The sequence below is a fragment of the Thalassophryne amazonica genome, chromosome 14, assembly GCF_902500255.1.
Source record: "Thalassophryne amazonica chromosome 14, fThaAma1.1, whole genome shotgun sequence".
NCBI lineage: Eukaryota > Metazoa > Chordata > Actinopteri > Batrachoidiformes > Batrachoididae > Thalassophryne > Thalassophryne amazonica.
Window position 1 is genome coordinate 80,409,806 of NC_047116.1, and position 26,949 is coordinate 80,436,754.

Consider the following 26,949-nt stretch of genomic DNA (forward strand, 5'->3'; position numbering starts at 1 on the left):
GAGCTGAGAACTGACAGGAGGTGTGGCCACCTACAGAAGTGGCTGTGGTGATCTGTCATTCTGGACATTCCAGCTGGACGACACCTACTGTGTTTGGACAGACATGGACTATCAACTGTCCACTGTGAGGTGCGTGTGTCTGATGTACTTACGTGAACATAAATAAAAAATGGTGACAAGCTGCAGTGAGTGAGCGTGCGCACAGATAGGACATTGACAGACTACCAAGTTGAAACGGACTATCAGATCAGAACATGCAATAGGCGATCTGACCGTAACGTCACCCACATGAGCTCTGTTCCACATGACACAGTGTCTGTGCTACAGCGTGGCATCCACAAGACAGGCTTGTTGGGCAGAACACGTGTGCGGCCAACTGGACGCAGCGGACCAGTAGATGTGGACATGACCAGATCACACTGCTTCTCATTCATGTCATTGCATGACTGTCTGTCTGTGACCATGGGTCATCTACAGAGGAAATGAATGGATCATATTTATTGCTTGCTTGATAAATGCGGTGTTTTTATCTGGTGTGTGAAATTTTTTTGTAACGCTTCCATGTCCTTCCTGATATGAGGCAGATTCCCACAGCTTTCAAAGAACAGCTTCGGTAAAGTTTCTGACTGATAATCAGAGGTTTTGGAAGGCGCGAGTTCACGTCCAGTGGGTACAAGTAGTATGTGTTTTTCTTTTCTTTTTTTATTCCACATAAGCAGCGTGATGTGGTCCCACAGGTACCGGCTGGTTTTATGTTTTTATTTATTCCACATAAGTGGCACAGTGTGGCGCACCTCGCACTGTTCTTGGTTGAAAGACACCATCGCGTGCATGAGCTCTTGCACCGGGATTGTGCATGCCAGCCCATCGGCACAATGCTTTGTGGTGTGCAAATACATACAGTTTTGCCCTATTTGTCCAAACATCGTCCCAACTTCGCATTATGTGTGAAGGGTCCTTTACGCATCATTTCATTTACACCTCTGGCTTTTTCACTCTAATTCCACAGATTACTGGCATACTGGGACCTAGCCACAAGCACTTGTTGTCAAGTCAACCCAACCACTCCAAACATACAAGAAGTATTATTTAAAACTACATTTATATATTTATATTTACCCTGCCCCATCCTGTAGTGTGTGGAAGGATTGCTATCCATTATCATCCATCTATCTCATTCTGTCAGCAGTTGCAACCTGTGAAATATTGCATACTGTCAAAATATTCATCTCTGTAGGGTATTTGTACATTAATAACACACATCAACAGAAATGCTGATTTTCCTTTCATCTCTAATGCAATTTCCAGGAGAGCCTGTTTTATGATTTTAATATACTTTTGCCAAGACTGTATGCCTGAGAAGGCAGAAAGATATTTGTAACTTTTTTTGTTGTTGTTGTCCTTTCATTCTTTGTTTATTTTTGTAACGCTGCACTGTGACTGTTGTCTCTTTAAAATGGATCAAACTCAGCTGTACTCTGTTTTGCAGGTTAAAAGCTAAGGGCCTCTTCACACATAATGTGAATAAGTACAAATCCTGTTGAATCACAGCAAAACAGCTCGTATGAGCGAACCACAAAAACATCGAGTCAACGTCAGGAGGGAAAAGTGGTCGGGCAGGCATGAATGATCCCACTGCAATGGTTATGTGCATGAGCAGATGGAGCATGTGTAGTAACCACATCGCGCAGTTGCTGTGAAAAAAAAAAAAAAAAAAAAAAAAATATATATATATATATATATATATATATATATATATATATATATATATATTGAAAGCTGCCCCCTGTGCAACACCATCAATGCAGGCCTCCAGCATATCTTCTCAGGCTGCAAGACCGCACTATCTCAAGGCCGCTACAGGTGGCGGCATGACCTGGTGCTGAAAAAGCTGGCAGAGGTGGCAGAGGCATGCAGACAACAGGCCAACAGCAAACCTCCTGTCCCAGCGAGACCTCCCATCCCTTTTGTAAGAGCTGGGGAGAACCCCAAACTCACCAACCAGAGAGTAACACCAAGACTCCTCTCACCCGGTGGTGAGTCGACTATGAGGGTTGATCTGGGGAGGTAGCTCCAGTTTCCCAGGGAGATAGTGGAAACATCGCTCCCGCCAGACCTCATCTTGTGATCAATCCCACACAAGACCATCCTGCTGGTAGAACTAACTGTCCCGTGGGAACAGGGGATGGAGGCTGCTAATGAACGTAAGCATTCCAAGTATGCTGAACTGGCGGCGGAGTGTCAGGAGGCTGGCAGGAAAGCCATTACATGCCCCATTGAGGTGGGGTGTTGGGGTTTTGTGGGGTCCTCAACAGTTCATCTGTTGCGAGACATTGGCTGCACAGGGGCAGGGAGCCGCAAAGCCATCAAGGAGCTAGCAGAGGAGGCGGAGAAGGGCAGCTTCTGGCTATGGCTAAGGAGGAGAGATAGGGGGTGGGGGCAGAACACCTAGGGCATCAGCAGGGGGTGGCAGGTGAAGACACCTGCCATCGCTCCGCCACCAAGAGATGTACTGGGGTTAAAGGAGCGAAACATCGGTGACTGGTGGTCCCCAGCTGATGACCCGTTCCTGCCCATAGGTGTATGGGGGAGCACACTTGCATAGAGTGCACTGGTGGAGGTGCGTCAGGCAGCAATGCCCAGCAGGTATTCCAACAGCCTGTATTTTCAAATATATATATATATATATATAACAAATACTTGCCACCCACGGGATTCTAACCTGCAATTTACAAAAGCTCTGATTGCCACCCAGAAACTTTACCAGTGCACTACCATCGCTGTCCTATAAGAGGTGCAGAAAAATGTCTGAAATCAACAAGGAGATAGACGTATTTTTTAAAAAATAAAACCACACTCCATAAAAACAACTCCATGCTCTCTCATTAATTTGTCCTTAGACATTTCCATTGATTTATGTACATTTGCACATCTAATTCCTTCCGCTGCTTTGTGGTCTCACCCCTAATGTGCTAGCACCATGTTCATCCGCGCACATGAGCACACACAAAACCATTGCCGCGGTGTTGTTAATGCCTGTCCGACCATGTGTCCCTCTCAACAGCAGGTGGAATGTTTTGTGGTTCCCCCATTTGTTTTTTTCCACGGTTTTTCAGCTGATTCCTGCTTCTTTCGTCCAACTTCGTGTTATATGTGAAGGGGACAGAAGATGTGTTTGCAGGAAGAATGGTACAAAATATCACCTGAAACACATGATCGCTTGATATCTTCATTGCCAAAATGTCTTTTTCGTGATGTGAGAAGGAATGGCATTACAAAATGGTTAATGCATTTTCATCCCAACTTTTTTGACTCGTTGCAGGCCTTAAATGCAGGAATGGATCTATATTAACAAACGAAATGAAGCTGACCACATAAAATATGAAATATCTTGGGTTCATACTCTCTGCAATAATAATAATAATAATCTGTCTATGAAACTATCCTCCGGAAACAGACTGCAGAAAGTACTTGTACAACCCCTGGCAAAAATTATGGAAGCACCGGCCTCGGAGGATGTTCATTCAGTTGTTTAATTTTGTAGAAAAAAAGCAGATCACAGACATGACACAAAACTAAAGTCACTTTCTGGCTTTAAGAAACAGTAAGACAGTAAGAAATCAGGAAAAAAAAAATTGTGGCAGTGAGTAACGGTTACTTTTTTATACCAAGCAGAAGGAAAAAAATATGGACTCACTCAATTCTGAGGAAAAAATCATGAAAAACAAAAGAACGCTCCAACACATCACTAGTATTTTGTTGCACCACCTCTGGATTTTATAACAGCTTGCAGTCTCTGAGGCATGGACTTAAAGAGTGACAAACAGTACTCTACATCAATCTGGCTCCAACTTTCTCTGATTGCTGTTACCAGATCAGCTTTGCAGGTTGGAGCCTTGTCATGGACCATTTTCTTCAACTTCCACCAAAGATTTTCAATTGGATTAAGATCCGGACTATTTGCAGGCCATGACATTGACCCTAAGTGTTGTGTGGGCCGCCCGAAGAGGAGGTACTGCTGGCCCAAAGCCAGAGGGCGCCCTGCCTGAAGGCAGGCTTCAGGCACCAGAGGGCGCAGCCACCGCCAGGAACTTGAGTTGACAGCTGTCACTTATCACCTCATCACACCTCACCCATAATAGCCTGGAGAAGACACCACATCTTTGCAGAGACATCGTCAAACCGTTCAGGTAGACACTCAGCCATTGTGTGTAATTCAGCTAAGCTAAGTTGTGACGTATTTTGCATCTGAGCTGGTAGCTGTTGAACTTTACTTTTGAGTTTGCAGCTCTTTCCACTGTCTGCCAAGTTGGAGGGAGTTGGTAAGAGTTGGCGTTCCTGCTCTACACTCTTACACTCATTGAGTGGAGGCTGCACGTATAACTCAAGGAAGTAGTGAGATCAGGAGGTGGTGTTTTCTCCAAAAGGAATTACCTGCTGACTGTTTTACTGGGTGTGTACACACACACCCACTATTAACTGTTTCTTTTTCCTGCCAGCAGTAACCGATCTGACACCTGGAGACGGTGGCCACCTGGGGACTCAGGACTTGGCGGCTCCGGGGTGTTCCAGATCCGTTGGCGGTGGAAATCGTGTGGGTCCCGACTCTTCTCTGGACGGGCGGCTCCTATCCTTGAGCCTGCCCACACGACACCAACTTCATAATTGACTGTAGTATTGAATTGTGTCTGTATCCGTTGTGCACGTTTCACAACATTAAATTGTTACTTTGTATTTCCATTGACCATTCATTTCCGCCCCCTGTTGTGGGTCCGTGTCATCACACTTTTCACAACAGGATTTCTCGGCCAACGTCATGGATCCCGAGGGGCGTCAACCATCAGGTGAACCACCAATGGAAACACAGGGTGCACAGGGGCCAGCAGGAGGCGTATTAGGTGAGCTGCAGCTGGAATGATGTTGCACTCTGCGCCGCCTTTGTAAACGGACTGTCTCCGGTCCTTAAGGAGCATCTGCTGGCGAAGGATGAACCGCGGGATTTCGATGGGCTTATTGATCTGGTTATACGGTTAGACAACTGATTGGAGGAACATCATCGGGAACGAGGCGAAGGGCATGGCCGGGCACGAGTCGTCCCTCTCCCTTCCAGGTCCGAAAGGGTGCCGCCGTCCCCCCGCTCCACTGCCAGAGAGCTCCGTGTGGCTACAGCTCCCCCTGCTGATGATGCTATGGACACGAGCAGGGCTAAAGTAAAATCAGAGAATAGACAACGGAGGCTGGCCCACGGGGAATGCTTTTTCTGTGGCTCGAGTGAGCACATACAGAAGAATTGCCCCAAGCGGTTAAACTACAATGCCCGCCCTTAGAGACTGGGCTAAGGGTGGGCCATAACAATCACAAGGGGAAACCCCGAAAATCCGCACGCATCCCAGTGGCGATCCTGAGTGGGGATCTGACCCTTCACGCCCCAGCACTGGTGGACACCGGGTCGGAGGGGAATCTGCTGGATAGCAGATGGGCAAGGGAGGTTGGGCTCCCTCTGGTGGCCTTACCGTCACCTTTGTTGGTGCGGGCACTAGATGGCACCCTTCTCCCATTAATCACACACCAGACACAGCCAGTGACATTGGTCGTGTCTGGGAATCACAGGGAGGAGATTGTGTTTTTTGTAACACCGTCTTCCTCCCGGGTGCTTTTGGGTTATCCTTGGATGTTAAAGCACAATCCCCGGATTGATTGGCCGTCTGGGGTTGTGATGCAGTGGAGCGAAACATGCCATCGGGAGTGTTTAGGATCCTCGGTTCCACCCGGTGTAATAGCTAAGGAGGTTTAAGTCCAACCCAATCTCGCGGCAGTGCCAGCTGAGTACCATGATATTGCTGATGTCTTCAGCAAGGATCTGGCGCTCACGTTGCCCCCGCACCGTCCGTACGATTGTGCCATTGATTTGGTACCGGGCGCTGAGTACCCGTCCAGCAGGTTGTACAACCTCTCACGTCTGGAACGCGAATCAATGGAGACCTACATCCGGGACTCCCTAGCTGCCGGGTTGATCCGGAATTCCACATCCCTGATTGGGGCTGGTTTCTTTTTTGTGGGCAAGAAGGACGGCGGACTCCGTCCATGCATTGATTACAGAGGGCTGAACGAGATCACGGTTCGCAACCGATACCCGTTACCTCTGCTAGATTCAGTGTTCATGCCCCTGCATGGAGCCCAAATCTTTACAAAACTGTATCTCAGGAATGCGTATCACCTGGTTCGGATCCGGAAGGGAGACGAGTGGAAGACAGCATTTAACACCCCGTTAGGTAATTTTGAGTACTCGGTCATGCCGTTCGGCCTCACCAATGCGCCTGCGATGTTGCAAGCTTTGGTTAATGACATCTTGCGGGACTTCCTGCATCGGTTCATTTTCATATACCTGGACGATATCCTCATCTTCTCCACGGATCCTGAGAGCCATGTTAAGCATGTACGTCAGGTCCTGCAGCGGTTGTTGGAGAACCGGCTGTTTGTGAAGGGCGAGAAGTGTGACTTCCACCGCACTTCTTTGTCCTTCCTGGGGTTCATTATCTCTTCCAACTCCGGCGCCCCTGATGCCGCCAAGGTTGTGGCGGTGAGAGATTGGCCCCAACCAACAAGCCATAGGAAATTGCAACAGTTCCTCGGTTTTGCAAATTTCTATCGGAGGTTCATTAAGCACTACAGTCAGGTTGTTAGCCCCCTGACAGCCCTGACCTCCACTAAAGTCCCTTTCCCCTGGTCGGATCGGTGCAAAGCCGCGTTTAAGGAGTTGAAACGTCGGTTCTCGACTGCACCAGTTTTGGTGCAGCCTGACCCCGATCGCCAGTTTCTAGTCGAAGTGGATGCCTCTGACTCAGGGATAGGAGCCGTGCTGTCCCAGAGTGGGGAGTCCGATAAGGTTCTCCATCCTTGTGCCTACTACTCCCGCAGGTTGACCCCGGCTGAAAGGAACTATGACGTCGGCATTCGGGAACTTCTGGCTTTGAAAGAGGCTCTTGAGGAGTGGAGACACCTTCTGGAGGGAGCCACGGTCCCCTTCTCGGTTTTCACAGACCATCGGAACCTGGAATACATCCGGACCGCTAAGCGTCTGAACCCCAGGTAAGCCCGTTGGTCACTGTTCTTCGGTCGGTTTGACTTCCAGATCACATATCGCCCCGGCACCAAAAACCAACAGTCCAATGCACTGTCCCGGGTGCATGAACAGGAAGTCAAGCCAGAGCTTTCGGATCCACCGGACACCATAATCCCCGAGTCCACTGTCGTCACAACCCTCACCTGGGACATGGAGAAGACTGTCCGGGAGGCCCTGACACGACACCCGGATCCAGCAGCGCTTCTGGTGGGCGTCACTGGAAACCGACGTCCGGGAGTACGTCCAGGCCTGCACCACCTGCGCCAGGGGCAAGACTGAACACAGGAAGGCCCAAGGACTCCTCCAGCCGCTGCCAGTGCCTCGTCGCCCCTGGTCCCACATCGGCCTGGACTTCGTCACAGGTCTCCCTGCATCCCAGGGAATGACAACCATCCTGACGATAGTGGACTGGTTCTAAAAGGCAGCCCACTTCGTGGCCCTCCCGAAGCTCCCGAAGGCCCAGGAGACTGCAGACCTCCTTGTCCACCACGTCATGCATCTGCATGGTATCCCCACGAACATAGTCTCGGATCGTGGTCCCCAGTTCTCCTCGCAAGTCTGGAGGAGTTTCTGTAGGGAACTGGGGGCCACCATGAGCCTCTCGTCCGGGTACCACCCTCAGACTAATGGACAGGCAGAGCGGGCGAATCATGATGTGGAGCAGGCCCTGCGGTGTGTAACTGCCGCACACCCGACGGCTTGGAGTAAACATCTGGCCTGGACTGAGTACGCCCATAACAGTCAGATCTCCTCGGCGACTGGCCTCTCCCCCTTCGAGGCATGTTTGGGGTATCAGCCCCCGTTGTTCCCAGCCATAGAGAAAGAGGTCAAGGTCCCATCGGTCCAGGCCAACCTCAGAAGGTGCCGTCGGGTGTGGCGCACGGCCCGCTCTGCCCTTCTGAAAGCCCGGACGAGGGCTAAGGACCATGCAGACCGCCGGCGTACCCCGGCTCCTGCATACCAGCCCGGGCAGGAGGTATGGCTGTCAACTAAGGACATCCCTCTGCAGGTCGAATCACAAAAACTGAAGGACAGATACATCGGACCATTCACGATTACCAAAGTCCTCAGTCCAGCTGCAGTGAAGCTGAGGCTGCCAGCTTCACTGCGGATACATCCAGTCTTCCACGTGTCCCGGATTAAGCCTTGTCACACCTCCACCTTCTGCACTCCCGGACCAGCGCCGCCTCCTGCCCAAATCATCGATGGAGAGCCTGCGTGGACCGTCCGCAGGCTCCTGGATGTTCGTTGACGGGGCCAGGGATTCCAATATCTGGTGGACTGGGAGGGGTACGGACCCGAGGAACGCTCCTGGGTTAAGCAGAGTTTCATCCTGGATCCGGCCCTCCTGGCCGATTTCTACCAACAACATCCCGACAAGCCTGGTCGGGTGCCAGGAGGCGCCCGTTGGGGGGGGGGGTCCTGTTGTGTGGGCCGCCCGAAGAGGAGGTACTGCTGGCCCAACGCCAGAGGGCACCCTGCCTGAAGGCGGGCTTCAGGCACCAGAGGGCGCAGCCACCACCAGGAACTTGAGTTGACAGCTGTCACTTATCACCTCATCACACCTCACCCATAAAAACCTGAGAAGACACCACATCTTTGCCGAGAAATCGTCGAACCGTTCAGGTAGACACTCAGCCATTGTGTGTAATTCAGCTAAGCTAAGTTGTGATGTATTTTGCATCTGAGCTGGTATCTGTTGAACTGTGCTTTTGAGTTTGCAGCTCTTTCCACTGTCTGCCGAGTTGGAGGGAGTTGGTAAGAGTTGGCGTTCCTGCTCTACACTCTTACACTCGTTGAGTGGAGGCTGCACCTATAACTCAAGGAAGTAGTGAGATCAGGAGGTGGTGTTTTCTCCAAAAGGAATTACCTGCTGACTGTTTTACTGGGTGTGTACACACACACCCACTATTAACTGTTTCTGTTTCCTGCCAGCAGTACCCGATCTGACAGCTGGAGACGGTGGCCACCTGGGGACTCAGGACTTGGCGGCTCCGGGGTGTTCCAGATCCGTTGGCGGTGGAAATCGTGTGGGTCCCGACTCTTCTCTGGACGGGCGTCTCCTATCTTCGACCCTGCCCACACGACACCAACTTCATAATTGACTGTATTGTATCTGTATCCGTTGTGCACGTTTCACAACATTAAATTGTTACTTTGTATTTCCATTGACCATTCATTTACGCCTCCTGTTGTGGGTCCGTGTCATCACACTTTTCACAACACTATGTGTCTTTTTGCAAGGAATATTTTCACAGTTTTTGCTCTATGGCAAGATGCATTATCATCTTGAAAAATGATTTCATCATCCCCAAACATCCTTTCAATTTATGGGATAAGAAAAGTGTCCAAAATATCACATAAACTTGTGCATTTATTGATGATGTAATGACAGCCATCTCCCCAGTGCCTTTACCTGACATGCAGCCCCATATCATCAATGACTGTGGAAATTTACATGTTCTCTTCAGGCAGTCATCTTTATAAATCTCATTGGAACGGCATCAAACAAAGGTTCCAGCATCATCACCTTGCCCAATGCAGATTTTAGATTCATCACTGAATATGACTTTCATCCAGTCATCCACAGTCCAAGATTGCTTTTCCTTGTTTTTTTCTGTTTAGGTGTTAATGATGGCTTTCGTTTAGCTTTTCTGTATGTAAATCCCATTTCCTTTAGGCGGTTTCTTACAGTTCGGTCACAGATGTTGACTCCAGTTTCCTCCCATTCGGTCCTCATTTGTTTTGTTGTGCATTTTCAATTTTTGAGACATATTGCTTTAAGTTTTCTGTCTTGACGCTTTGATGCCTTCCTTGGTCTACCAGTATGTTTTCCTTTATCAACCTTCCCATGTTGTTTGTATTTGGTCCAGAGTTTAGACACAGCTGACTGTGAACAACCAACATCTTTTGCAACATTGCGTGATGATTACCCTCTTTTAAGAGTTTGATAATCCTCTCCTTTGTTTCAATTGACATCTCTCGTGTTGGAGCCATGATTCATGTCAGTCCACTTGGTGCAACAGCTCTCCAAGGTGTGATCACTCCTTTCTAGATGCAGACTAACGAGCAGATCTGATTTGATGCAGGTGTTAGTTTTGGGTGAAAATTTACAGGGTGAATCCATAATTTATTCCTCAGAATTGAGTGAGTCCTTATTTTTTTTCCCTCTGCTTGGTCTAAAAAGTAACCGTTACTGACTGCCACAATTATTTTTCCTGATTTCTTATAGTGTTTCTTAAAGCCAGAAAGTTGCCATTTGAAATGACTTTAGTTTTGTGTCATGTCTGTGATCTGCTTTTTTTCTACAAAATTAAACAACTGAATGAACATCCTCCGAGGCCGGTGATTCCATAATTTTTGCCAGGGGTTGTAGGTGTGGAAGCCTGACTGCCATGTGTTTTGCATTTGTCAAGACTCCGGATGAATGTCAAATGTTGCTCTTCACAATCTGAAATGGCTCAGAATTCATTTATCAATCTCTTGAAATACACCCATCTCTGCAAATGCAATGAAAGTCAAAGAGGCAGTCTTCAACACTTGCAATTACATTGACCAAAAGTCATTCCAGAGGTCAGCAACTATCCTTAAAAGAGATCTTGTGCCAAAGATGGGTAGAGTCTTGAGCATCATAATATACTTGTTCACATGGGCAATATGTGACACTGTCAGAAGGAGGCTGTCTTCCACAGCAACTGTCAGTTTTGACATACATGCAATAATGCTGACAAACATGACAGTCCAAACCTGTAACATACACAGTGTGAACTACTTGAATCATGAATACATTATTTGGTATTCATTTTTTATATAATATTGTGGATTGCTTGGGATTGCATCAGGTGCTGTTGCAGCATGTCTGGTGTCTTCCTTCAAACATTTCAAGGTCAGTGGCTCAATCAAGATGAGTGATGAGCAGAGTGGGACTCATAACACTGTTTTGCTAAACCACAATACTGTTTTTGAGCAGAATATACATTGTCTCATAATTGCAAGCCTCAGTAGCTTTCAAATGCCAGAACACTTTAATTTCACACATTTATTCTCCCACAATTAGAGCAATAACACTGTTGAAGATGGCTCTGATAATAATGGAATTCATAGACAGGTTGAAAGCTGTTGCTCATGCTTCATAAGAGCCTAATCTCAAACAGCTTTCACTGCTATTCATTAATGCAATAACCAGTGATTTCAAAGCTGGTAACTTCATTGTCCTATAATGTTTCCACTTAATACCCATTTTTGTCCACATTTCCTTATTCAGATTGCAGGAGGCCTTTAACGACTGGTACATATATCCTGGATCCAGAACGTATTCACAGCGCTTCACTTCAACGATGTTCACAGAGTTGTTCTGAAGCCACTCCATTGATACCTTGGCTGTGTGTTTAGGGTCACTGTCCAGCTTAAAGATTAACCATCACCACAATCTGAGGACAAAAGGGCCATGGTGCAGGTTTTCATCTAGGATGTCTCTGTACATTGCTGCATCCATCTTTCTCTCAATTATGACTAGTTCCTGCTACTGAAAAACATCCCCACAGCATGATCTGCCACATGCTTCACTAAAGGGATGATACCTGGTTTCCTCCAAACATGATGCCTGGCATTCAAGCATAAGAGTCCAATCTTTATCTAATCAGACCAGAGAACTTTGTTTCTCATGGCCTGAGTCTCCTTCAGGTGCCTTTTGGCTAATCCAGACTGGTTGCATGTGCATTTTACTAAGGAGTGGTTTCTGTCTTGCCACTCTACCATAAAGGCCTGGTTGGTGGATTGTTGCAGAGAGGGTTGTCCTTGTGGAAGATTCTTATCTCACCACAGAGGAATGCTTGGAGCTCTGACAAGACTGATCATCAGGTTATTGGTAACCTTCCTGATGAAGGCCCTTCTCCCCTGATCGCTCAGTTTAGATGGGTGGCCAGCTCTGGGAAAAGTCCTGGTGGATCCAAACATCTTCCATTCTTTTGAATTCATGCTTGGTGTATGCTCTGACATGCACTGTCAACCGTGGGACCTTATGTGTAGACAGGTGTGTTCCTTTCTAAATCATGTCCAATCAAATGAATTTACACCAAGTGCATGTCAATTAAGCTGTACAAACATCTCAAGGATGGTCAGTGGAAACACAATGTACCTGAGCTCAATTTTGAGCTGCATGTCAAAGACTGTGAATACTTATGAACATGTGATTTCTTAGTTTTTTCATTTTTAATGAATTTGCAAATGTGTCAAAAAGTATTTTTTTTCACATTGTCATTATGGGGACTGTATGTAGAATCTTTTGGAGAAAAAAAAATAATTTCATCCATTTTGGAATAAGACGGTGACATAAAATGTGGAAAATGTGGAAAACTCTGAATACTTTCCAGATGCACTATAGACATAATTAACATTACGTCAAATACCTTGAACCTGAAAAAAGGAAGTATAAAGTATTCATGATGAGGATGTGAAATGAATGCCATCAAAGAGTTCACCCTTAATTATCTCCTGATGACTGATACACCAGGATGGAGATAAAGAATTGCCCTCTGTGCAAGCATCCATTTGTCCATCTGTGAGTTTGTTCTTTCAACACTATAACTTATGAATGCCTTCTGCAATTCATCCCAAATTTGATGAGCATAGTCATATAGTATGTGTCCTCACCCTGTGAATGTTGAGGCCATCTAACAGTCAGGACTTTTTGTTAAGGCCACTGTTGACTCTGTACATTATCCTTGTTGAACAGTATATATGACATAGAATAGAAGAGAATAGAAACAAACATGTTTATTGTCATATTATCATTGCATTTCTGAAAAAAAAAAATCTGGTGGCATTTTCCAAACAGCTCTAAAAAAACAGCTTTAAAAACAACAAACAGCTTTACAAGATGACAGACACCCTTAAATACAACAACAAAAAATAAAGTGTGACAGTGCAAAAAGGTGCTCAATAACTTACAGTTGTGCTCAAAAGATTCCATACCTTGGCAAAATTTTGGGGAGGTTTTTTTGGCCATTTTTTATGAATAACAACACAAAACCTTTTTTTTTTTTTTTACACTCATGGTTATTGGTTGGGTGAAGCCATTTATTGTCAAATAACTGTGTTTACACTTTTGAAATTATAATGACCACAGAAACTACCCAAATGACCCTGATCAAAACTTTACACACCCCTGTTCTCAATACAGTGTATTGCCCCCTTTAACATTAGTGACAGCTTGGAGTCTTTTGTGGTAGCTGTGGATGAGGCTCTCTGATGGTAAATCTCTAATCACAGACACATAAGCCTACAACTTCTTCTGGTTTGTCTGGGTGTCTTGGTGGCTTTCCTTACTTACTCTTCTCCTTGTTGCACAGCCACTCAGCTTTTGAGAACTGTCTGCTCCACACAGATTTACCATAGAGTGTCATACTGTTTGTATTTTTTCATAATTGATGAGAAAAAAAAAAAAAAAGTCCAAGATATATTCAGTGGCAGCTTTACCATGAAGGGTTCATTTAGTAATGAAGGGTTTGTTATTTGGATATATAACAACATCCTTTTTTGTGACAATACTTTCAGTACAGAAAGGAATATAGTCTGTAATTGTCTCAGTTGCAGTCAAGGTCCTGGCTGTGAAATATGTTCCAGGCTGTACTGAGAAAACAGCCTTATAGGGGCTCAATACTGTCGTTAGACCATACTGTTACCCGTTTTGTCTTTGGATTAGAGCTCTTTAATACAGACCTGTATGAAGATAATAAATGAACAGTGCTATGGTCCGAGTTGGCTACAGGGGGCCTCAGGGTGGCATTGTAGGCATTTTTCACATTACTATAGCATTTGTCTAGTATGCTGTTATTTTGTGTAGCACATCTCACGTATTGTTCGTAATCCGGTAGCAATAGTTCCAATTTACAGTGATTGAAGTTACCCAGAATAAAAACTGGCACGCCCGGTGTGCATTGCAGCTGATCGTGTATACAGTCAGCTGTAAGACACGCAGCCCTTGTTGTGTTTGCGCTGGGGGGGCATATGCCAGATATAGGATAATATTCCCAAACTCCCTAGGTAGATACCAGGGCCTCAAGGATAGGCAGAGGAGTTCAGCGTCAGGGGTACATACTGTTGCTCTCACCGTAACCTGTTGACACCATTTGTCATTTACGTAGACCCCAATGCTTCCACCTCTGCTCTTCCCTGAGGCTGATGTTCTGTCCGCCTGAAAAAATGAAAATGCTAATGCTTAGTGCGGTAGGAAAGTTTTGACTGTATTATTTAATGCACATGTTGATAGTCTGTTACTGAATGTCAGTGTTTGTGGGTGGGGATGAGGTGGAGTGATGGAGGCTACAGGTCTGGGGAAAAAGCTGTTTCTTAGCCTGTTAGTCTGTGTCCTTATAGTGCGATACCTCATCCCCAATGGCAGAGGAACAACAAGGGAATGTTCCGGGTGGCTGTTATTCTTACAGAAGGTCCAGAGGATTGTAGGAGTTGAGTTCCTCAATTTAGACCCAGTGTATCTTGAGCACTTGCAGAGGAAAGCCATTGCAGAAACTGTTGATGATGAAGTGGCATAGAGGAAGATTTTCTTTAAAAGAAGACCTGAAAGCTTAGCTATAAAGTGTCAGAATGTACATCTGAGATGCAAGCCTAGATTTGATCTGTTTTGGTGAAAGAATATCCTTCTCTGCTCTACTCCATGATGAACCTAAGGGCCCCTTCACACATAGTGTGAAGTTTGGTCAACATCTGGTCGATTATGGTGAAACAGCGTAAAAATTAATGTACCACAAAACTTCGACGGCCAGTGTTTTTCAGGCAGGAACAGTGCCAGGTGCAGCACATGGTGCTGCTTATGTGGAAGGAATAAAAATAAAACCAGCTGGAACATGTGGAACCACATAATGCCACTTATGTGGAATAAATAATCATTCATATTTTGTAAAAAAAACGAGAAAAAAACCCAAACATTCTGCCATGGTATGTCAACTTTTGAGCACACCTGCATACCCTGGACTCCACAAGTTTAACACAGATTTAGACAAATTTGTGAACAATTTTTGAGAGGAATAGGTCTTTTGTGTATAGAAAATGTTTTAGATCTTTGAGTTCAGCCCATGAAAAAATGGTAGCAAAAACAAAAGTGTTGCATTTTTTTTTTTGTTTTGTTCAGTGTATGTTTTGTATATACTGCAACATATCACATTTTGGCTTCATATATGCTACACGGAGTTAAAAAACAAACAAACAAAAGCAAAACAAAACCAAGAGTTAAAAAAAGAAATTCATAACAGTGGTTAAGCTGGATAAATTACTTGGTAACTTCTCACCAGGGTTCTAACTTGGACCATTTTCATCCCGAATCTGAATAAAAGGCAGAAAATGAATGAATGAATGATTAAATGTAAATTTGTCAAAGTTGACCAATTTCTAGTTTATATACATTGGACAGTTAATTAATGCTGATAGAAGCTTCTGTTGTCTTCAGTTCTCAGTTTACTCTCCTTGCTGGCCTTGTGTTATGTCACTATAAGTCTGATAAAATGTAGTGGTGATTGAAATGTGGGTTCATGAAGCTTTTTGATTTGCCATATTTTCCACAAACAACAAAGCTGATGCTGAGAAAGTGACAAGTTTCCCAAACACTTGAACTTCTTTGTAAAAGTTTGTTATTATTATTATTTTTCTAAGGCAGAAAATGTAAATATTACATTTTTGTTGAGCCCTTGCTGTGTAATCAAATATTTTAAAGTATTTTGTGTGAGTAAATATTTGTGACAAATATGTACTTTCAATTCATGTCAATAGTCACAACAATGAAAAATACAAAGCGAGAGGAAATAAAGTGAAATTTCAGATGAATTTGCCAGCATTTCCAATTAATTTCTTGATTTTAGCATATGACAGCCTTTGTGATAAGATAAGATAAGATAAGATCAAATTTATTTTCTTATCCTGAAGGAAATTATTTTGCCAGAGTACTGAAACAGTAAACGGTGTGTGAAATGACTGGACGACATTTGCACAAGATGTTTGACAATATTGCACATAACTCTGAATAACTGAATACAGTGAGGAAAATAGTATTTGAACACCCTGCAATTTTGCAAGTTCTCCCACTTAGAAATCATAGAGGGGTCTGAAATTTTCATCTTAGGTGCATGTCCACTGTGAGAGACATAATCTAAAAAAATCATCTGGAAATCACAATGTATGATTTTTTTTAAATAATTCATTTGTGTGTTACTGCTGCAAATAAGTATTTGAACACCTACCAACCAGCAAAAATTCTGGCTCTCACAGACCTGTTAGTTTTTCTTTAAGAAGCCCTCTTATTCTGCACTCTTTACCTGTATTAATTGCGCCTGTTTGAACTTGTTACCTGTATAAAAGACACTTGTTCACACACTCAATCAATCACACTCCAACCTGTCCACCATAGCCAAGACAAAAGAGCTGTCTAAGGACACCAGGGACAAAACTGTAGACCTGCACAAGGCTGGGATGGACTACAGGGACACAGGCAATCAACTGTTGTGATTATTTATTAGAAAGTGGAAGAAACACAAGATGACTGTCAATCTCCCTCGGTCTGAGATTCCATGCAAGATCTCACTTTGTGGGGTAAGGGTGATTCTGAGAAAGCTCAGAACTACACAGGAGGACCTGGTCAATGACCTGAAGAGAGCTGGGACCACAGTCCACAAAGATTACATTAGTAAACACATGATGCTGTCATGGTTAAAATCCTGCAGGGCAGCAAGGTCCCCCTGCTCAAGCCAGCACATGTCCAAGCCCATTTGAAATTCACCAGTGACCATCTGGATGATCCAGAGGAGGCATGGAAGAAGGTCATGTGGTCAGATTAGACCAGAATAGAGCTTTTGGAATCAACTCCACTTACCATGTTTAGAGGATGGGAACAACCCCAAGAAAACCATCCCAACTGTGAAGCATGGGGATGGAAACATCATACTCTAGGGGTGCTCTTCTGCAAAGGGGACAGGATGACTGCACCGTATTGAAGGGAGGATGGATTGGGTCATGTATTGCAAGATTTTGGCAAACACCTCCTTCCCCCCAGTAAGATCATTGAAGATGGGTCATGGCTGGGTCTTCCAGCATGACAATTACCCCAAACACACATCCAGGTCAACTAAGGATAGGCTCCGTAAGAAGCATTTCAAGGTCCTGGAGTGGCCTGGCCAGTCTCCAGACCTGAACTCAATAGAAATCTTTGGAGGGAGCTGAAACTCCAAACCTGGAAGATGTGGAGAAGATCTGTATGGAGGAGAGGACCAAAATCCCTGCTGCAGTGTGTGCAAACCTGGTGAAAAACTACAGGAAACGTTTGACCTCTGTAACTGCAAACAAAGGCTACTGTACCAAATATTAACATTGATTTCCACAGGTGTTGAAATACTTATTTGCAGCAGTAACATACAAATAAATTATTTAAAAAAATCATACATTGTGATTTCCGGATTTTTTTAATTTTTTAATTTTTATTTTTTTTAGATTATGTCTCTCACAGTGGATGTGCACCTAAGATGAAAACTTCAGATCCCTCCATGATTTCTAAGCGGGAGAACTTGCAAAATCGCAGGGTGTTCAAATCCTTATTTTCCTCACTGTAACTCTGAATATCTCTGTTCATGATGTATTCATCCTGCAAAAGTGGAAGGAATTATACTGTCTGATTGCCACAGGTAGGAAAGACCTCCTGTGGCATTCTGTGGTGCACCTTGGTGGTCTCAGTCTATGGCTGAAGGTGCTCTGACAACACCTTCAGCCCGCAGCATGCAGCAAGTGGGAGGTGTTGTCTGGGATGCTGAACAGTTTCCTCAACATCCTCCTCTCTGACACCTGCACCACAGACTGCAGCTCAACCCCTGGGACAGAGCCAGCACTACTGGTGAGATTGTTGAGACTGTTCGTGTCAGCTGCCTTTAGCCTGCTGCCCCAGCACACTACAGAGTAGAAGATGATGCTATAGACCAAAGAGTGATAAAATATCTGAGACTCGTAAGGAAGTACAGTTGGTTCTGAACTTTCTTATACACATCATCAGTCCAGTACAGTTAATTGTCTATGAGGACACCCAGGTAATTGTAGCAGTCCACAATGTCCATCTGTGTTTCATTGATAGTAACTGGGTTCGGACAGGTCTTTCATATTCTGAAGTCCATCACCTGCTTCATCGTCTTAGATACAGTGGTATGTAAAAGTTTGGGCAACCCTGATTATTTCCATGATTTTCCTTTATAAATCATTGGTTGTTTGGATCAGCAATTTGAGTTAAATATAGCATATATCAGACAAACACAGTAATATCCCATATGGAAAAGATATACATAAATTTTATAAAGTTTGTATCTGTACTATCTGGAACTTGTAAGTAATGCATGTGACAATCAAACCAGATATGAGATCCTAAGTAAATTTGTACAATATGCAACTTATATAAATTGGGAACTTAAAAGAACAATATATGACAGTAATTCCACATACAGAATCCTTAGTAGATATCTGCAATATCAAACTGAGACTTATAAGCAAAACACATGTCAAACATAAAGTTTATTACTGGAATTGATGTAATTTATTGTAAGTTTTTTTTCTATTTCTTTTCCATATCGGATATGAGAAGTGAAATGAAGTTTATAGGATTTGTTGTGTGGGCCGCTGAAGAGGAGGTACTGCTCCAGGCACCAGAGGGCGCTGCCGCCTCACAGGAGCAGCCAGGGTGACAGCTGTCACCCATCACCTGAGACAGCTGACAGCAATCATCAGAGGGGTATATCAGCAGGACGGCATCTCCACCTCATTGCCGAGATATCGTTTCTACCGAGGATGGTAACGTATCCAGCCGACTATATCAACCTTGAATACTTTTTGCCTTTATACAGAGAGAGAGAAGAGCAGCAGGAGACAGTGTTGGATAAGTACTCACACTCCTGCACTTCAGTGTTTACTTGACGAGAGGGGGAGGTGGTGTTACCACCGTCCGTGTTGCTGGGTGCAGCGCACCCACCTCTGACTGTTTTTGTTCCTCGCCAGCAGTACCAGATCCGACAAGCGGAGGCAGTGGTCACCTGGGAGTTCGGGACTTGGCGGCTCCAGTATTCCCGGGGTTCGGTGGCGGTGGAAATCGAGTGGTTCCGGTTCGACTTGGACAGACGTCTCCTACCTTCGAGCCTGCCCACACGACACCATTGGAATTCGGCTTGTTCCCGAAATTGTAATCTGTTGTGTTTGTTGTGCGAGTTTCACAACAGTAAAGCTTTGTTATTGACTTACTCCATTGTCTGTTCATTTGCGTCCCCTGTTGTGGGTCCGTGTTCCTACACTTTCACAACAGGATATCTCGGCCAGCTTCATGGATCCCGAGGGGCGTCAACCGGCTGTTGAACGGCCAATGGAAGAACAGGGCGCACAGGCGTCCGCAGGAGGGGTGATCGGTGAGTTGCAGCGGATCCTCACCGCTTTCACGACTCGGTTGGATTTGATGACCGAGCAAAACGTCCTCCTGAACCGCAGGGTGGAGGCTCTCGCCGCGCAGGTGGAAGCGCGTCCTCCGGGCACCGCTGCGGCTCTCCCTCCCGTCGACCCTGTGCGTAACAGTGACGTTCCACTGGTCGTTCAACGACCCCTCCCACCTTCCCTGAAGCATACATAAGCCCCCCAGAGCCGTACGGAGGCTGTGTGGAGACATGCGCGGATTTCCTTATGCAGTGTTCGCTCGTCTTCGCACAGCGTCCCGTCATGTACGCGACCGACGCTAGCAAAGTAGCTTATGTGATAAATCTGCTTCGTGGTGAGGCACGCACTTGGGCTACAGCGCTCTGGGAGCAAAATTCACGGCTCCTTCAGACATATGATGGGTTTGTGAGGGAGTTCAGAACAGTGTTCGATCACCCTAATAGAGGGGAGACCGCTTCAGCCGTGCTGCTGTCAATGAGACAGGGGTGCCGGAGCGCAGCTGCCTATGCAGTCGACTTCCGCATCACGGCTGCGAGGTCCGGCTGGAATAGCACTGCCCTCCGCGCCGCCTTTGTAAACGACTGTCGTTGGTCCTCAAGGAGCACCTGGTGGCTAAGGACGAACCGCAGGATTTAGATGGGCTCATCGATCTTGTCATACGAGTAGACAATCGGTTAGAAGAGCGCCGTCGGGAATGAGACGAAGGGCGTGGCCGGGCACGCGTCGTCCCTCTCCCTTCCGGTTCCGACCCGCGTTTCCGCCCTCCCCACGCTCCACGGCCCCTGCGCTCCATGCGGTTACAGCCCCCCCTGCTGACGAAGCTATGGACACCGAGTAGGGCAACATTTAGGGCACCGGTTACACCAAAGGAGGCTGGCCCATGGGGCGTGTTTTGTTTGTGGCTCGATTGAGCATCAATTAAGAGACTGCCCCGAGCGGTTAAAACACCAACGCCCGCCCCTAGAAACTGGGCTAGGGGTGGGCCGAGACATTCACGTGGGACACACCCACATCGCCACACGACTCCCAGTTACCATCCTGTATGAGGATTTAACCCTGAAGGCCCCAGCACTGGTGGACACGGGCTCAGAAGGGAATCTGCTAGACAGCAAATGGGCCAGGAGATAGGGTTCCCTCTGGTGGCGCTTACCTCGCCTGTGCAGGTACGGGCGCTAGATGGCTCCCTACTCCCTCCAATCACTCACAAGACACCACCAGTAACTCTGGTGGTGTCGGGGAATCAACGGGAGGAGATCGAGTTTTTTGTGACTCCGGCCATCTCCCGTGTGATTTTAGGGTTCCCCTGGATGTTAAAACACATCCCCGGATCGATTGGCCGTCCGGGGTAGTGGTTCAGTGGAGCGAGACCTGCCATCGGGTATGTTTAGGTTCCTCGGTTCCTCCCGGTTCCCAGGCCAGGGAGGAGGTCAAAGCCCCGCCCAATCTAGGGACGGTTCCGGTGGACTACCATGACCTTGCGGAGGTGTTTAGCAAGGATCTGGCGCTCACCCTTCCCCCGCACCGCCCGTATGATTGTGCCATTGATTTGGTTCCAGGTGTTGAGTTCCCGTCCAGTAGGCTGTACAACCTCTCACGACCTGAACGCGAATCATGGAGACCTACATCCGGGACTCTTTGGCTGCCGGGTTGATCCGAATTCCACTCCCCGATGGTGCGGGTTCTTTTTTGTGGGGAAAAAGGATGGCGGATTACGTCCCATGCATCGATTACAGGGGGATGAACGAAATCACGGTTCGTAACCGATACCCCTTACCCTTGTTGGATTCGGTGTTCACGCCCCTGCATGGAGCTAAGATATTCACCAAGCTTGATCTTAGGAATGCGTATCACCTGGTTCGGATCCGAAGGGAGACGAGTGGCAGACGGCATTTAACAACCCCGTTAGGTAATTTTGAGTACCTGGTCATGCCGTTCGGTCTTACAAACGCTCCCGCGACGTTCCAAGCATTGGTTAATGATGTCTTGCGGGACTTCCTGCCTGATTCGTCTTCGTATATCTTGACGACATACTCATCTTTTCCTCCGGATCCTGAGACCCATGTTCGACATGTACGTCAGGTCCTGCAGCGGTTATTGGGAACCGGCTGTTTGTTAAGTGCAAGAAGTGTGAGTTTCACCGCACCCTCTTTGTCCTTCCTGGGGTTCATCATCTCCCCCAACTCTGTCACTCCTGATCCGGCCAAGGTTGCGGCGATGAGAGACTGGCCCCAACCCACAAGCCGTAGGAAGCTGCAACAGTTCCTCGGCTTTGCTAATTTCTATAGGAGGTTCATTAAGGGCTACAGTCAGGTAGTTAGCCCCCTGACAGCCCTGACCTCACCAAAAAGTCCCCTTCACTGGTCGGATCGTTGCGATGCCGCGTTCAAGGAGTTGAAACGACGCTTCTCGTCTGCACCCGTTCTGGTGCAGCCCGATCCTAGTCGCCAGTTAGTGGTTGAAGTGGACGCCCTCGGACTCAGGGATAGGAGCTGTGCTGTCCCAGAGCGGGAAGAACCGATAGGTCCTTCATCCGTGTGCCTATTTTTTCCCGCAGGTTGACCCCGGCGAACGGAACTATGACGTCGGCAATCGAGAGCTCCTTGTGGTGAAAGAGGCTCTTGAAGAGTGGAGACATCTGTTGGAGGGAACGTCTGTGCCATTCACGGTTTTCACTGACCACCGGAACCTGGAGTATATCAGGACCGCCAAGCAGCTGAATCCCAGGCAAGCCCGCTGGTCACTGTTCTTCGGCCGTTTTGACTTCCGCATCACCTACCGGCCCGGGACCAAGAACCAGAGATCGGATGCCTTGTCCCGGGTACACGAAGACGAAGTCAAAACGGAGTTGTCGGATCCACCGGAACCCATCATCCCGGAGTCCACTATCGTGGCCACCCTCACCTGGGACGTAGAGAGAACCGTCCGGGAGGCCCTGGCACGAAGCCCGGACCCCGGGACTGGACCGAAGAACAGACTTTACGTCCCACCAGAAGCTAGGGCTGCAGTCCTGGACTTCTGTCACGGCTCTAAGCTCTCCTGTCATCCAGGGGTGCGAAGAACCGTGGCAGTTGTCCGGCAGCGCTTCTGGTGGGCGTCCCTGGAGGCCGACGTCCGGGATTATATCCAGGCCTGTACCACCTGTTTCAGGGGCAAGGCCGACCATCGCAAGGCTCCGGGACTGCTACAGCCGCTGCCCGTGCCTCATCGCCCCTGGTCCCACATCGGCCTGGATTTTGTCACGGGCCTTCTGCCGTCCCAGGGAAACACCGTCATCCTCACGATAGTGGACCGATTCTCCAAGGCGGCCCACTTCGTGGCCCTCCCGAAGCTCCCAACAGCCCAGGAGACGGCAGACCTCCTGGTCCACCACGTCGTCCGGCTGCATGGGATTCCATCATACATCGTCTCCGATCGTGGTCCCCAGTTCTCCTCGCATGTCTGGAGGAGCTTCTGCCGGGAACTGGGGGCCACGGTCAGTCTCTGTCCGGATACCCCCCCAAACCAACAGGCAAGCAGAGCGGGCCAATCAAGAGATGGAGCAGACCCTGCGCTGCGTGACAGCCGCGCACCCGGCGGCCTGGAGTACCCATCTGTCCTGGATCGAGTATGCCCACAACAGCCAAGTGTCGTCAGCCACCGGCCTCTCCCCCTTTGAGGTGTGTTTGGGGTATCAGCCCCCGTTGTTTCCGGTGGTTGAGGGAGAGGTCGGTGTGCCCTCGGTCCAGGCCCACCTACGAAAGTGCCGTCGGGTGTGGCGTGCCACCCGCTCTGCTTTGCTGAAGGCCCGGATGAGGACAAAGGCCCATGCAGACCGTCGGCGAACCCAGGCCCCTACATATCGTCCCGGGCAGGAAGTGTGGTTGTCCACCAAGGACATCCCACTACAAGTGGCCTCCCCGAAATTGCAAGATAGATACATAGGTCCTTTCAAGATCCTCAAGGTCATCAATCCCGCCACAGTGAGGCTTCAGCTTCCGGCCTCACTGCGGATCCATCCAGTGTTCCACGTGTCAAAGATCAAGCCCCATCACACCTCGCCCCTATGTACACCCGGTCCGGCACCACCTCCTGCCCGGATCATCGATGGCGAGCCGGCTTGGACTGTGCGCCGGCTTTTGGATGTCCGATGGATGGGCCGGGGCTTTCAATATCTGGTGGACTGGGAGGGGTACGGTCCCGAAGAACGCTCCTGGGTGAAGAGGAGCTTCATCCTGGACCGGCCCTCCTGGCCGACTTCTATCGCCGCCACCCGGACAAGCCCGGTCGAGCGCCAGGAGGCGCCCGTTGAGGGGGGGTCCTGTTGTGTGGGCCGCTGAAGAGGAGGTACTGCTTATAGCTTCCAGTGAGAATCTGGATTCTGGTTGAAGGTATTTTGGACCATTCTTCTTTACAAAACATCGCAGGTGTGTTGGTTTCCAAGCATGGACAACCCACTTAAAATCACACCACAGATTTTCAATAATATTCAAGTCTGGGGACTGAGATGACCATTCCAGAATGTTGTACTTGTTCTCGCATAAATGCCTTAGTAGATTTTGAGCAGTGTTTAGGGTCATTGTCTTGTTGAAAGATCCAGCCCCTGCACAAGTTCAACTTTGTCACTGATTCTTGAACATTGCTCTCAAGAATCTGCTGATATTGACTGGAATCTATGTGACCCTCAACTTTAACAAGATTCCCAGTACCTGTACTGGCCACACTGCCACACAGCATGATGGAACCACCTCCAAATTTTACTGTAGGTAGCAAGTGTTTTTGTTGGAATGCTGTGTTCTTTTTCAGCCATGCATACCACCCCTTGTTATGTACAAATAACTCAATTTTAGTTTCATCAGTCCACAGCACCTTATTCCAAAAATGAAGCTAGCTTGTCCAAATGTGCTTTAGCATACGTCAGGTGACTCTTTGTAACGTGTATGCAGAAAAGGCTTCCTCTACATAACTCTCTCATCCCACATCTCCTTGTGCAAAGTGCGCTGTATAGTTGAATGATGCACAGACACACTATCTGCAGCAAGATCATGTTGCAGGTCTGTGGGTTGACTATGACTGTTCTCACCATCCTTCACTTCAGGTTATCTGAGATTTCCCTTGGCCTGCCACTTCGGGCCTTAACTAGTACTGTGCCTGTGGTCTTTCCATTTCCTCACTATGTTCCTCACAGTGGAAAATGACAGCTGAAATCTGAGATAGCTTTTTGTATCCTTCCCCAAAACCATGATGTTGAACAATCTTTGTTTTCAGGTCATTTGAGAGTTGTTTAGAAGCTCCCATGTTGCCACTCATTAGAATAGAATGCAAAGAGGAGAAACATTTGTAAATGGCCACCTTGAATACCCTTTCTCATGATTGGATTCACCTGTGTAAGGAGGTCAAGGGTCAATGAGCTTACCAAACCAATTTTGTGTTCCAATAATTAGTGCTGAATGTATTCAAATCAATAAAATGACAAGGGTGCCCAAATTTATGCACCTGCCTAATTTTGTTTAAATAATTATTGCACATATTCTGTAAATACTAGAAACTTCATTTCACTTCTCAAATATCAGTGTGTCCATATGCTATATGATATGTTTAACTGAAATTTCTGATCCAGACAACCAATGATTTATAAAGGAAATCATGAAAAATTATCAGGGGTGCCCCAAACTTTTGCATACAACTGTAGGTTGAAACTGCAGGGCATTTAGTCCATGCCACTCCACAACCTGTCCCCACACTCCTGTACTCAGACTCCTGATCACCACCAGTGCAGCCCACCATGGCAGAGTTACCCAAAAACGTTGCAGGTGGCAGAACTGTAACCAGAACCTGAAGTCTGAGGGTAGAATGTGAACAAGAAGGGAGATAGGACCATCCCCTCTCATGCCCCACGTGTTGCTCTTGATAGTGTTGGATGTAATGTCTCAAAGCCTCACATACTTTCAGTGGCCTGTGAGTAGTTGGTAATCCAGCCACCAGTGGAGCCTCCACCTTCGTTCATGGTAGCTTATTGCTGAGCAAGACAGGCCAGATGGTGTTGAATGCACTAGAGCATTAAGATGATGGCATCATCCACTCCCCTATTTGGGATGGTATGCAAACTGCAGGGGGTCCAGTGATGATTCAACAATGGAGGTGCCTCAAGAGGAGCCTCTCAAGTGACTTTATAACATGTGATGTTAGGGCCACAGGTCTGTAGTCATTAAGTGTATTGGGGCTCTTCTTCTTGGGCATGTGGACCAGTCATGAAGTTTCCCACTACTCAGGATCAACCATCTGGCTCAGGCTCAAGTTGAAGATGTGCTGGAAAATCCCACACAGCTGGATGGAACATCCCTTCAGCACTCTGGGGTTGAGGCCGCCAGGACTTGCAGTCATTCCTGGATACAGGTGACTAAATTCTCTTCTCACATACTCAGCAGTGATGGTGATGGGAGGCATCAAGGCAAGTAAGGAGTAGTGGAGCTAGGGTAGTGGGGGTAGGTTGTTGGGAGGAGGGGGTGGTAATAATTGGGGTGTGAGGTGAGTGAGGAAGGGAGCAATGAGTGGAGTTGGGGGAAGGGTGGGAAGAGTCCATGTTGTCAAACCTGTTGAAGAACAGGTTTGGCTCACTGGCTTCATGTATATCTCCTTCCATCATCTGTTCCTCCTTCTTACCATAACCAGTGATGGTTCTCATCCAACTCCACACCTCCCTCATGTTGTTCTGCTGGAACTTGATCTCCAGCTTCCTACTGTAACTGTCCTTTCCCTCTGTGATGTTTTTCCAGCTTCCAGCCTTGAGGTCCTTGAGCATCCACAGTTGTTACTGGGGTCATGACATCCAGTCTTATTTGGGATGATATTGTCTGTACAGAGTTGATATAATCAAATATGCAGTCTGTAATGCTTTCAATGTCCTCTCCCTGCGCATCACCAAGCATACCCTAATCGGTCACCTCAAAATATTCAAGAACAAGTCATCTGCCTCCTGTGACGAACTCCAAGACCACTCTGGTGATCACCAGGTTGCCGCCGAACTGCAGGAATTCTAAAATGGCTCTAAATAGACGAGGTTATGTACCCGCTTTGCTGAGCGAGGGGAGGGCTGTGACACTGTATACTTCTTTGACATTAGACATACAGCAGGTCTATTGTCTTATTGTCTCTTGTTTATAATCAATAAACTGCTTGAAAGTGGGAAGGGATGTTGAAAGGGTAACTTAGTTAAAATCCACAGAGATGGCAACGAAAGCACTGGTATGCAGCGTCTCCAGGCTCGCCATTGTGGAGGTGATGATATCACTGGCCTACAATGCATCTGCTGCGGTGGGATGTAAACAATAAGGACAGTGGTGTGGAAAAACTCCCTCTGCAATAATAAGGATGAAGACTCCTCGCCAAGA